The sequence below is a fragment of the Paroedura picta genome, chromosome 16, assembly GCF_049243985.1.
Source record: "Paroedura picta isolate Pp20150507F chromosome 16, Ppicta_v3.0, whole genome shotgun sequence".
Taxonomy (NCBI): domain Eukaryota; kingdom Metazoa; phylum Chordata; class Lepidosauria; order Squamata; family Gekkonidae; genus Paroedura; species Paroedura picta.
In genome coordinates this window covers 2,415,072-2,425,301 of record NC_135384.1, presented here as the reverse complement: position 1 = coordinate 2,425,301, position 10,230 = coordinate 2,415,072, and the positions used below count along the sequence as shown (strand labels likewise).

Below are 10,230 nucleotides of genomic sequence, written 5' to 3'. Positions count from 1 at the left end.
GGGAGGGGGGAGGGCATCTGCAGACGGGGGCACAGATGGCTCTCTATGGGTTGGCACGGTGCCACTTCCTACGAAGGTTGGGGTGGGCAAGTCGTCTCCGTGTGCGCGTCTATCGGGCGAGGGAGTCTGTTCTCCGGAAGGGACGCCGGTCTTGGATGTGCATCCACACAGCCCTTGTCTCTCCCCCCCCCACACCCAAACACACATGCTCCCCCTGGCCGTGGTTGGCATAAAGAGCAGGGCACCTGCGCCAGAGGAGGTAGATGGCATGGGTGCTGGAAGGAGGTTGGCGCTGGAGGGAAAGAGAGGGGGGAAGAAGAGAGAGCGAAGGACTACTATGTTGTACCGGGGGGAGGAAAGAGGAGAAGATGGACAGAATGGAGAAGTGATGCTCAGGGAGGGATGGAGGGGGAGGAAGGAGGAGGAGGAGGAGGTGGCATATGCCAGCCCGATACCCGGAGCGACTCTGCGCGGGGGAGGGGCGACGACAGCTGGCACAGAGCAGCCGCCCGCCCTGCCACCCTCCTCTCCCTCTGCGGTATTTGCTGGGCTCGCCAGCTCTAATGCCAACCGGACGGGGTGGGGGCGGGGGAGGCTGAGTGTGAGAGATGCCAGGTTGGTGCATGATTGCAGTGCAGGGTGGGACTACGGAAGGGAAGGAGGCAGCAGCTGGCAAGGCTGTGCCCGCGGGGAGAAGGAGGCAGAGAGGGCCGGCGCAACTGACTGGCACGGGGGGGGGTGGAGGTTGGCGCGGGGTGCCTTGTGTCTGTGGCAGCTTCCGACGGCTGGCACCGAGCCCCCTGGCCTCGTCCGCGTCGCTTGGCACCCGCCTGCAAAGAGCGAGGAACCGGGAGGCACAGAGGGGGACGAGAGAGTCAAAAGGGAAGAGGAGAAGGAGACTTGGCGGATTTGGATGGCAACGGGCATCCACGGCGGGACCCGGGCGGATCTGCGGGCACTTGGGACAGGAGACTGGGAACGAAATAACAATGGGGTTCGGCAGGAGGGGAGGGGATGCCCTTCAATCCTGTGGGGGAGGGGAGATTGGCAAAGAGGGCAGTTTGCGGCGGGGAGGGTCTCGGAGCGTGTTGGGCGTGCCTAACCGAACCCTCAGGATGCAGGTAGGGGGTACCCCGATCCATCTCCCCTTATACGCTTCTTCCCCTCCCATTCATCCTTCTTACACTGGCACACCTGTGCCCATTTGAACTTGGCACAGAGTCAAAGCTGGTGGGGCTGGCATCAGCCCGCATTGGCACGTGAACGGAGTCGCTGATCTCGGCGCTGTCTCAAACAGCAGGAAGGAGAGGAAGGAAGATATGCGTTCCCATCGCTGCCGTCTGGGTCTTGGCGTTGGAAGCGGGGTGGGCTTTGGTTGGGGGGCCTTCTGTCCTCTGCTCTTTCCTTCCTGTCTAGCCTTTCGTTCTTGGCAGTCTTTCTCTGCACGTGCTTATCGTTGGCTCAAGGCTGACTACGGGTCAACGCAAGGAACCGGACGGCTCTAGAATCTTCTTCCCGTGTCCTTCATGAATGATTAAGGTGAGGCTCCGGTATTTTCCTAGGCCTTCTGGAATGAAATTGTTGGTTCCCAGCCATTTGGGGGAATCTAACTTGGGCTTGTACATAGGAGCAAGATGGCTCCCTCGTCGTCTTTCGGCATGGCGGAGAGAGAGCAAATCGCTGACCTGCCTCCGAGGAAATGCCTCATTCTGATTGGCGAAGGGAGAGGCGAACAAGAACCCCGTTCTTCTTGTACTATTCCAGGTAGGTTACGGTTGGAGGCGAGGCTTGAATAATCTCTGTAATCTTCTAATAGCAGAGGCAGGTGAAGGAAGGGAACGTCAAGAGCCAATGTTTGGAGATTTCTGTTGAGTTTCTTAGATTTCTTTTTTTAATTGCCGAATTGTTCATTCGTCAGTTTTGTGGTGGGTAAAAGGGGGAAAAAATCAAAAATTTTGGTTATATCTTCCTCAGTTATATTAATTCTGAAATTAAATTTAATGCGAAATATTTTAGAATTTTAAGGGTGGGTTTTGGGTTGTTCTTTTTTTACAAATCAATTTTCCTCCTGTAGTTCCTCCTATATTGTATAATTATTTTAGTGAAATCCTGATGTTTATGTTATCTGTGAGAATTTGAGGTGACCAAATCCGATACATTCTTCTTGGACGCTCCGTCAAAGAATTAGCAGTTCAGTTCAAATCTGTGAAATTCTGTCCGAAGTCTTTTTTTTTTTTTTAGCTCCTTCTTGGTCTTTTCTGCCCTTTTCCTTGAACCTCCTTCTTTGTCACTTCCTTTTCCATGGCTTCCTGTTGTTTTTTTTAAATGTGTTGCCTCCTTTTACCATAATTTCAGCCATATTTGGCACGGTGCTTCCTACCCCTAGTCCCCCAGCACCTCTTGCTATATATGAGCCAGTCTAAGAAAGCTACTCTTAGATCTACAAAAGTCTTAAATTCCAAAAAAAAAAAATCCAAACAAACTGGAATTGCTTTGTTCCTTGAGCACTTGGAATGTTTGTGAACATTCTGTGCCACCACTGCAGGACAGGACAGCCAATTGTTCCCAGAGGCGTCACCCCTCTAATAAGCACAATACACTCTTCATGGGATTTAAGCAGGCTTAATGACAGCTCCTTACTGGCTGGGAATTTATCTAAAATTTGCTGCCTGAATCGAGGGATGCACGTAGCCGGCTTAAAGCAACGATGCCTACGCAGACCGCTCTGATTAAAATCTGATTAAAACCACACATTTTAATCTATGATTAATAAATTACTTGATTAATCATGTCTATCAGGGGTGGCAGCCCTAATTAAAAGACAATTTCCATCAAGGAGAATTATTCGCATTTTCCAAAAGCTTCAAAAGCAAAATCTGTTGCGTTGGCGGGAAAGTCGGCCACAATCCACGTGTTCTCCAGCCCTTGCATGTAAAGGGAGGGGTTCCCATCCAGTTCTGGGCCCTATCAGAATTTCCAGTTCCTGGACCTTTCTCATTGGACGTTCCCTGAAGGCGTTAGCCGGAAAGAGGAAGCAGGTGTTTATTTTCGTGTATTCCCAGGGCAAAGAGAACTCGCCCACCTCATTCCTCGGGCAGGTTTCAGAGTAATGTGTTTTACAGGTAAACATTCTTCTGAACGTTACAAGGCTAAATTTGTGTTCAGAGGTTTCATAAAACTTAATTAATTGATTTCAAATATTTACACCCCGCCTTATCGCAGGGCGACTTGTGGGATATTTGTGTTCTTTGGCGGTGGTGAGTGAGTGAGCGCGCTCTGTTCGTTCTCCGGGATCCGTGGCGGCTCCTGCCAGCCAGAATTTAAAGTGTCAATTTTGCCCAAATGACTTGGAACCGAGAGAGTACAAAGACCACCTCAAGACGCGCTTTAAAATCTACCTGCCCTACCCCTCGATTGGATTATCCCCGCACCAAATTCAAGCATCGTCGTCCAAAAAAGGGCCATTTCTGGACAATGCCTTGGGAATGTACGTCTTTTTTGCCTTAGAGATCCATAAAGGCTTCAGTGCATTGCCATAAATACTTCTCATCTAGGCGGTCTCCAATCTTTTTGAGACTGTGGGCACCTTTGGAATTTGGGCATAGGGCGATGGCCACAGCAACAAAATGGCTGCCCCAGGAGGCGGAGCTAACCACAAAATTTCAAGGAGCAACGTTATGCCTAGCTCGGATTGCAGCTATTTAAGGCATAAATTCTGTTAAACGGGCTGCCTTTTTAATCTGCACAACCAATCTGAATCCCTTCTGGCCACATGTTGTCCCCTGTCCCCCGTCCCCCCCAGCTCTGCCCACTTTCTAAACTCCCACCTATTGGGCAACCTTTTCCTATTCTTTGGCATGGCAGGCCCATGGTTTCAAGCAGTCTGCAGTAATTAAGGATTATACCTGCAGACCATGGTTATGACCGCTGATGTCGGTGGTGTCTGCTGGAACCGGGCTGTGTTTCCATGCTGTGTTTCAGACTGCAACCAGGGTTGAAGGCAGCAAACCGTGGCTGGCACTAGCCATGGTTAAGCCTTCTGGGTTAGATTGTAGATTAGATTTAGATTTATGTAAACCGCCCAGAGCCCAGATTTATGTAAACCGCCCCAGGAAGGGCGGTATAAAAATCGAAATAAATAAATAACTTTGCTCTCCGGCTTTATTTTTGTTCCATAGCTCCATGGTTGACTGGCTCCATGGTTTGTGCTCTCAGTTCTTGTGGCCTGCAAAACGATGGGACTTGCAAGTTCTAGATCAGTGACAAACGCTTATGCGTAAACTAGCTTTTAACTGGAGCCTTTCGGGCAGTCAAATAGATCCCGTCAGCCAGTAAAGTAAGCTAAACTGATATGATCCACCCAAGCCATTCATCGAACCATTAGGGGACCTGACCCTCTTCCTCTGAATCCAGGCTCTTGTTTGACATCACTTCCTGCTTCCTCCACTTTTCCCCCCTTTGCTCCGTAAAGGATCAGAGAAGCCCTTTTTATAAACTGCAAATGTAAATTGTTTGCCGATTTCAGAGGCAGGAGAAGCTTTTAGCGGAACGGAGATGGTGCGCTGGCAGGGCCCACTCTGTACGCGGGTGGGGAGGCACTAGGCGTCCTGCCAATGCGCTGATTAACCCTCTGGAGAGAAGTGATTGACTTCAACAAGCGCTCCCAGCTAAATCAATGTTTATCAGTAATGGAGCTAAATCAATGCTTATCGGCAGCCGCTCTCCACACGCACGCCACCGAGCCTTCCTTCGGCGCGGAGTAAATGACTGCCGCTCAGCGTGGAAACGTTTCCGGAGCTCTGCGCCGAGATGCGTCCGCAGTACTCCTAATGTTGAACTGGTTTCAAACCTGTTTCGCAGTTGTAGCATCCAGCCAGGAAATCACGGGAGCGACAGTTCCAGGACAGCAGAATTTTCAGTGCTGTCAGGAGGTTGCAGTTCCCAGGATGGGTTTTTGGGGGAAAGCTGTGGGAGCGGAACAGTTTTGAAAACAGGTTCCGCTCTGTTGTGTAGACATACTTTTCGATGATGCGCCATATTCTGTGTAATTATGTAGGGTTTTGAGGAGCTTAAAAAGGTCTCCAAGAGTGACCACATCCTAATTTATTTGTCTGTCTTTGGTTCCAGCTGAAAGAGTGCTGGCGGATCTGTTGGAGATTCGTAGCCAGGGCAATTTTGAGTGGTGGTGAGTGGCCAATACTTTTTGTTAAAACACATTGGGAATGATTTTGCTCTCTCGTAGCACCGCGGGAAGCTTCAAGGAGGGGAGGGCTTTGACACTGGAGCCTGGTGGGCGTGTGGGTGGGCAAGAATGCTGTTTGCCTGGAACCAAGGTGGGTGGGTGGTCTCATAGGAGTTGTCAGCAAATGTTCATTTTTCTTTACAAGGGCGATGAGGAGTTGAGTTTCTGTCGCTGAGGAGCGGGGCTTAATTTGAACTGTGCACGGTCATAGCTTGTTTCCAGTGGCGGGGCTAGACCTGGGGAGCACATGGCGGTCAGCAGCATGAATGCCTCGAGCCCGTTTCAAATGGAGAGCTATTGCACATTGATGGATTGATTGGTTGCATTTCTAGACCACCCCTACCGAGCCTGTCATCTCAGGGAGTGGTTTAAAACATTCATGAAACCCAATTGTGAAACAGTTAAAAAAAATTAAAAATCAATACAAACCGTCCCACTGCCGGATTTGCAGTGGGTGAGGATAGATCTAGCGTCAGGGTCCCCTACACGGTGCCCGCGGGTGTTTGGGTCTCTGCCACCACCCTTCCTGGGCCCGACCTTTAGGTGTGATCAAGTGTGGCTTTTGCCACTTTTAGCCACTGGATTGGCTGTGTCGCTTTTTAAAAACTTTGTTTTGACAGCTCAGCCACCCCCAGAGCAAAAGAACCTTCCCCGTGTGACCGGAGGTGAGCTGCAGCAGCCATTTTGTGGCTGGCTCCATCTCCTGGTGTGGAAATTTCGTGGCGGCCATTTTGCAGCCACACCTGCCACTCTGTGTGGAAATCCCCACAGCACCCACGGGCTCAAAAAGGTCCATGCCATAGCAGGGCAAGGGGAAGGTTAGACCAGAACTGTTCATTGCGGCGTGCTCGTTTTATCAAGAACAAGGAGGGTTGTGTTGTTTTTTTTTCAATTGAGGAACATTCCAGCCCGGAAACCTGTCTCCCGCAGCCTTTTCTGATTCCGCACATGCTTGTACCACGCACTCTTGGTACGGAGGCCTCTGAACGGAACTGTCAAAAAACTAAAGTCCACTAGAGACATAGGCTCCATGGTGTGGCTTTGCGCTTGTGGAAGTGTGAAAAGGAACACAATTTGCTGCACACGCCAGGTGACTTCACCTTGGTGTTAATTATTTGTTGGGTAGTGATGGCACCACGTTTCTGGCAATTGTTTCTTTGTTTGAACTAAACCCTGGAGAGCTGGGTTCTGCGTCTATGCCAGACGGTAGCAGAGGCTGTTTTGGGAGGGGAGGTGCTGGGGTTGTAGTCTTGTGACGAGCTCAGCGGGGACTATTCCTATGCCGTGACCCACACCAGAAACGATGGGTGGGGGTTTCACAGAGAGATATGGGGGTTGGATGCTTCTGGGAGGAAAGGAGTGGGCAGGGCCAGTTTTAGAGGCTGAAGTTGTGGGGCCAGGACCGCAGCAATGAGGGATGGGATGTAACCCACTGAATCAACCGAGTTAAGTAGAAGCCTGTATTGGAATATCCCCCTTTCTCACAACCTCTTTGCAGTACCTGACCAAGCTCAGTTTGCGCCTCACCTTTCTCCCCGATTGGGGCCTAAAGAGGCTTGCATAGGTCTCCTCACCTCTGCTTTGCCCCCACAACAACCCTGTGAGATTAGAATTAGAATCAGAATTACACCGAGTTGGAAGAGACCGCAAAGGGCCATCCATCCAGTCCAGGCCACCTTCTCGGGGACTTACAGGCTGAATGTGTGTGTGTGTGTGTGTTAGTGTGTCTGTATTTGTGTGTTAGTGTTACTGGGTCACCCCATAGGTGCCCAGGACAGAGTTGGGATTCATATCTGGGTCTCCGAGATCCTACTCCCACATTGTAATCACTCTGCTCCGTTTTAGCAATCAGGGCTCTTTCTCTCTCTCTCATAGATATGGTAATCATGGAGTCAGGCTGAGGTTGGCAGTGGCCTCGACCTCCTTGATTAGGGATTTGAATGAGGGGCAAAGGGTGGCCAGACCAAAGCTGAGAAACCCCTGGACCCCAGGACAGGGCCTCGAGTGGGATAATATGCCACAGAGTTCCCCCTCCAAAGCATCCACTCTCTCCAGGAGAACAGCTCTCTGTAATCTGGTGATGAGCTGTGATTTGGGGGGATCTCCAGGTCCCGACTGGAGGCTGGCATCCTGAACCTTGCCCAAGTCGAGCTCTCTGTCCACTACCCTGTAAAATATATTTTTTGCGGGCCTAGATCAGGCTTTCTCAATTTCTTTACCATCGAGAAACCTTCGAAACATTTTTCAGGCTTAGAAGAAACCGCGGAAGCGGCACCATTGTGCAGAATCTGGTTGGGAAGCATAGCTGTGGACACGCCCACTTGGTGTATATACCCCGTACATCTCCCCCTCCTACCATTGGCCATGAAACCCTGGTTGAGAAAGCCTGGCCTAGCCCGATCAGGTGTGTGGGTCTTGGGGCGTGCAGGTGCGTTTGTCACAGCCTGAGAGATCTCGTCCCGCCAGTCAAAAGCGTGAAGGCATTTCTTAAGTCCCCCATTGTGTCAAAGATGGTGGCCGTTCCCATAGCAACAGAAAGAGGAGACTGGTCCATGCTCCCCCCCCCTTAGCAGGATACAACTCAACATGGCTGGCTCATGGTACATTAGTGAAAAGCAAGGACTGGCAGAGTTGAGATGGTGGGCCAAATGCACGTATGAATGGGCTTTGTTTTGGGAAAGACGAGTCAGGGTTGACAAGCAACCCCAATCTGCAGGGGCCCAAAGCAGAGATGGGCTTAATAGGCCTTTGAGAGCAGTAAAGGAAATAGGATTTCACCTGTGGGCTATGTCCTGAACACATTGGGAACAAAACCCAGTTGGGACTGGTGCATGTTGCACACCAGCACATGGGCGAGGGCCAGAACCCTTGACGAGCATTGACGGAAAGGTGTCCTGTGGCTGGGCTTGACAGTGGAGCCTGGGACGATGGGGCTTATGGACCTCAGAAGGGTAGCACGCCATCCAGCCCACCTTACAAAGCAGCCACTTTCTCCAGAATTGGAATAAAGCCAGTGTGGTGTAGTGGTGAAGAACCAGGTTTGATTCCCCCCTCTTCTACATGCAGCCAGCTGGGTGACCTTGGGCTATTTAGAGTCCTGACAGAGCTGTTCTCACAGAGCAGTTTCCCAGAGCTCTCTCAGCCCTACCTAACTCACGAGGTGTCCGTTGTGGAGAGAGGAAGGGAAGGGGATTGTTAGGCTGCTTTGAGACTCCCTCAGGGAGTGAAAAGTGGGATATGAAACCCAACTCTCTTTCGGTATATGAATACAAACCAAGCTGTGTAGCCGGGAGAACTAGTCAAGCACATAGATACAGAGGGAAGGAAAAGTCAACAATGGAGCTTACCACTTTCTCCATCAAGAGCCATTTATGTATTTTTTTTTTCTTTCTGTCTTGAAGTTTCTCTTGACAACGTGGCCTCTGGCACCACAATGCAACTCTTGAAGGCACCATGAGGCTCCAATTTGGTTTGCCACAATTGAATAATGCAGCGAGACCTCTGAAATTTGTCACCCCGTGCTAATCTTATGGGGTTTTTCACGGCATCTTTGGGGCGTGGGGCGTAGGCCGGAGATGGCCACACTGTGGCTCTTCCAGATGTCCATGGACGACAATTACCACGAGCCCCTGCCATGGTTATTGTAGTCCATGGACATCCGTAGAGCTACACAGGGGTAGTCAAACTGTGGCCCTCCAGATGTCCATGGACCACAATTCCCAGAAGCCCCTGCCAGCAAATGCTGGCAGGGGCTTCTGGTAATTGTAGTCCATGGACATCTGGAGGGCCGCAGTTTGACTACCCCTGAGCTACAGTTTAGCCACCCCTGGTGTGGAGGGCTATGCTCATATCTAGGCTGTGGGAATTGCCTCCTGCTACCAAAGTGCTTTAATAGATCGGGTTGAGTCCAAAAAAAGCAAAAGGACATACTTTCGGCTTGCTTCATAACATGTACCTAGTTTACGCTAGTAAACATTTTAGGGGACCCCCCCCCAACCTTGTCCATTTGTGCAGATTGCCTGCCACACCATCTGTACTGAGGCCAACAGATTCCCACCCCCTTAAATTGCTTGCTCTTGGATATTCTACAGAAAAGAGATATTTCTAGGGATGCTCTGGTCAAATTCCGAGAGGGAAAGCGGAACAGCGGCCTGCCTCGCTTTGTCTTAATGAAGAGCTGATAAGTCAGGACTCATTAACCGCAAATTAACACTTTCGATTTCTGCACACGGAGATTGGGATCCATTGAACGGGCTCACTTTGCCTTGGCGCCTCTCTGAGGGACAGGCTTCCCCAGGACCAAAAGGGCAAGAAGGGAGCCGCGGGCCCTCCGGGGGCTTTGTTCCTCCTTATGAAGGGAACCAACTTAGATTTGCCCCGGGGAGCCAAATCCGGAGGCGAACATCCATCGACATAAAGGCGGAGGATGCGGAGGAATCAATGAGGCCTTCGGCAGCTCGTTCTTAAAAATAATCCACAACAATTTTTCAAAATACGGAGATCATCAATGTTCGTATTCTTTGGAAACACTGCCTCCTGCCAAATATGCATGGGCTTCCTTTTGGGGATTTCTCCCCACCCCACCCCCCACCCCCAGATCATTTCTTTTAATATAATTTTTTTTATTTTTTATTTTTTTAATCGTTTCCCCAGCCCCACCCCCCTTTAAATACACAACAGAAAGACATTTCCCCCCCGCTTTGGGGCATAGAGTTGTAGGGAGAAGGGTGTCTTGAGCAAAAAAGAGTGCTCCGGAGGGGGTGAGCCATTGTAGAAATCCCCCTCCCTCCTTAGCACCCTACATGTAGTTCGTTTGGTTATTTGTGGGCTTTGTTTTTTGTTAACCCCCTTCTTGTCACCCCACAGTTTCCACGTTTCAGCATCTTCTTTAAATCTCACGTCCATCTTGGTCAGGGGGTAAAGGCGTCAAAAAAGACTCGAGGGGAGGGTGAAAAGAACATGAAAAGAAACCCCAAAAGAATCGACAC

The 10,230-nt window shown here is 50.4% G+C and overlaps 1 long non-coding RNA gene across 3 annotated transcripts in view; it reads left to right on the top strand.

Annotated features, from left to right (window-relative positions):
- The first annotated feature begins 477 nt into the window (after positions 1 to 477).
- Positions 478 to 10,230, top strand: part of LOC143826714 (uncharacterized) — a 29,366-nt gene continuing 19,613 nt past the window's right edge. The window contains exons 1-4 of one of the 3 annotated variants that reach the window (XR_013227110.1): positions 478 to 615; positions 1,467 to 1,539; positions 1,628 to 1,764; positions 5,128 to 5,185. This is a non-coding gene — a long non-coding RNA (uncharacterized LOC143826714). Of the gene's footprint in view, positions 616 to 1,063; positions 1,540 to 1,627; positions 1,765 to 5,127; positions 5,186 to 10,230 lie in introns of those variants that run through there. The other 2 variants (XR_013227109.1, XR_013227111.1) reach the window with 2 other exon arrangements.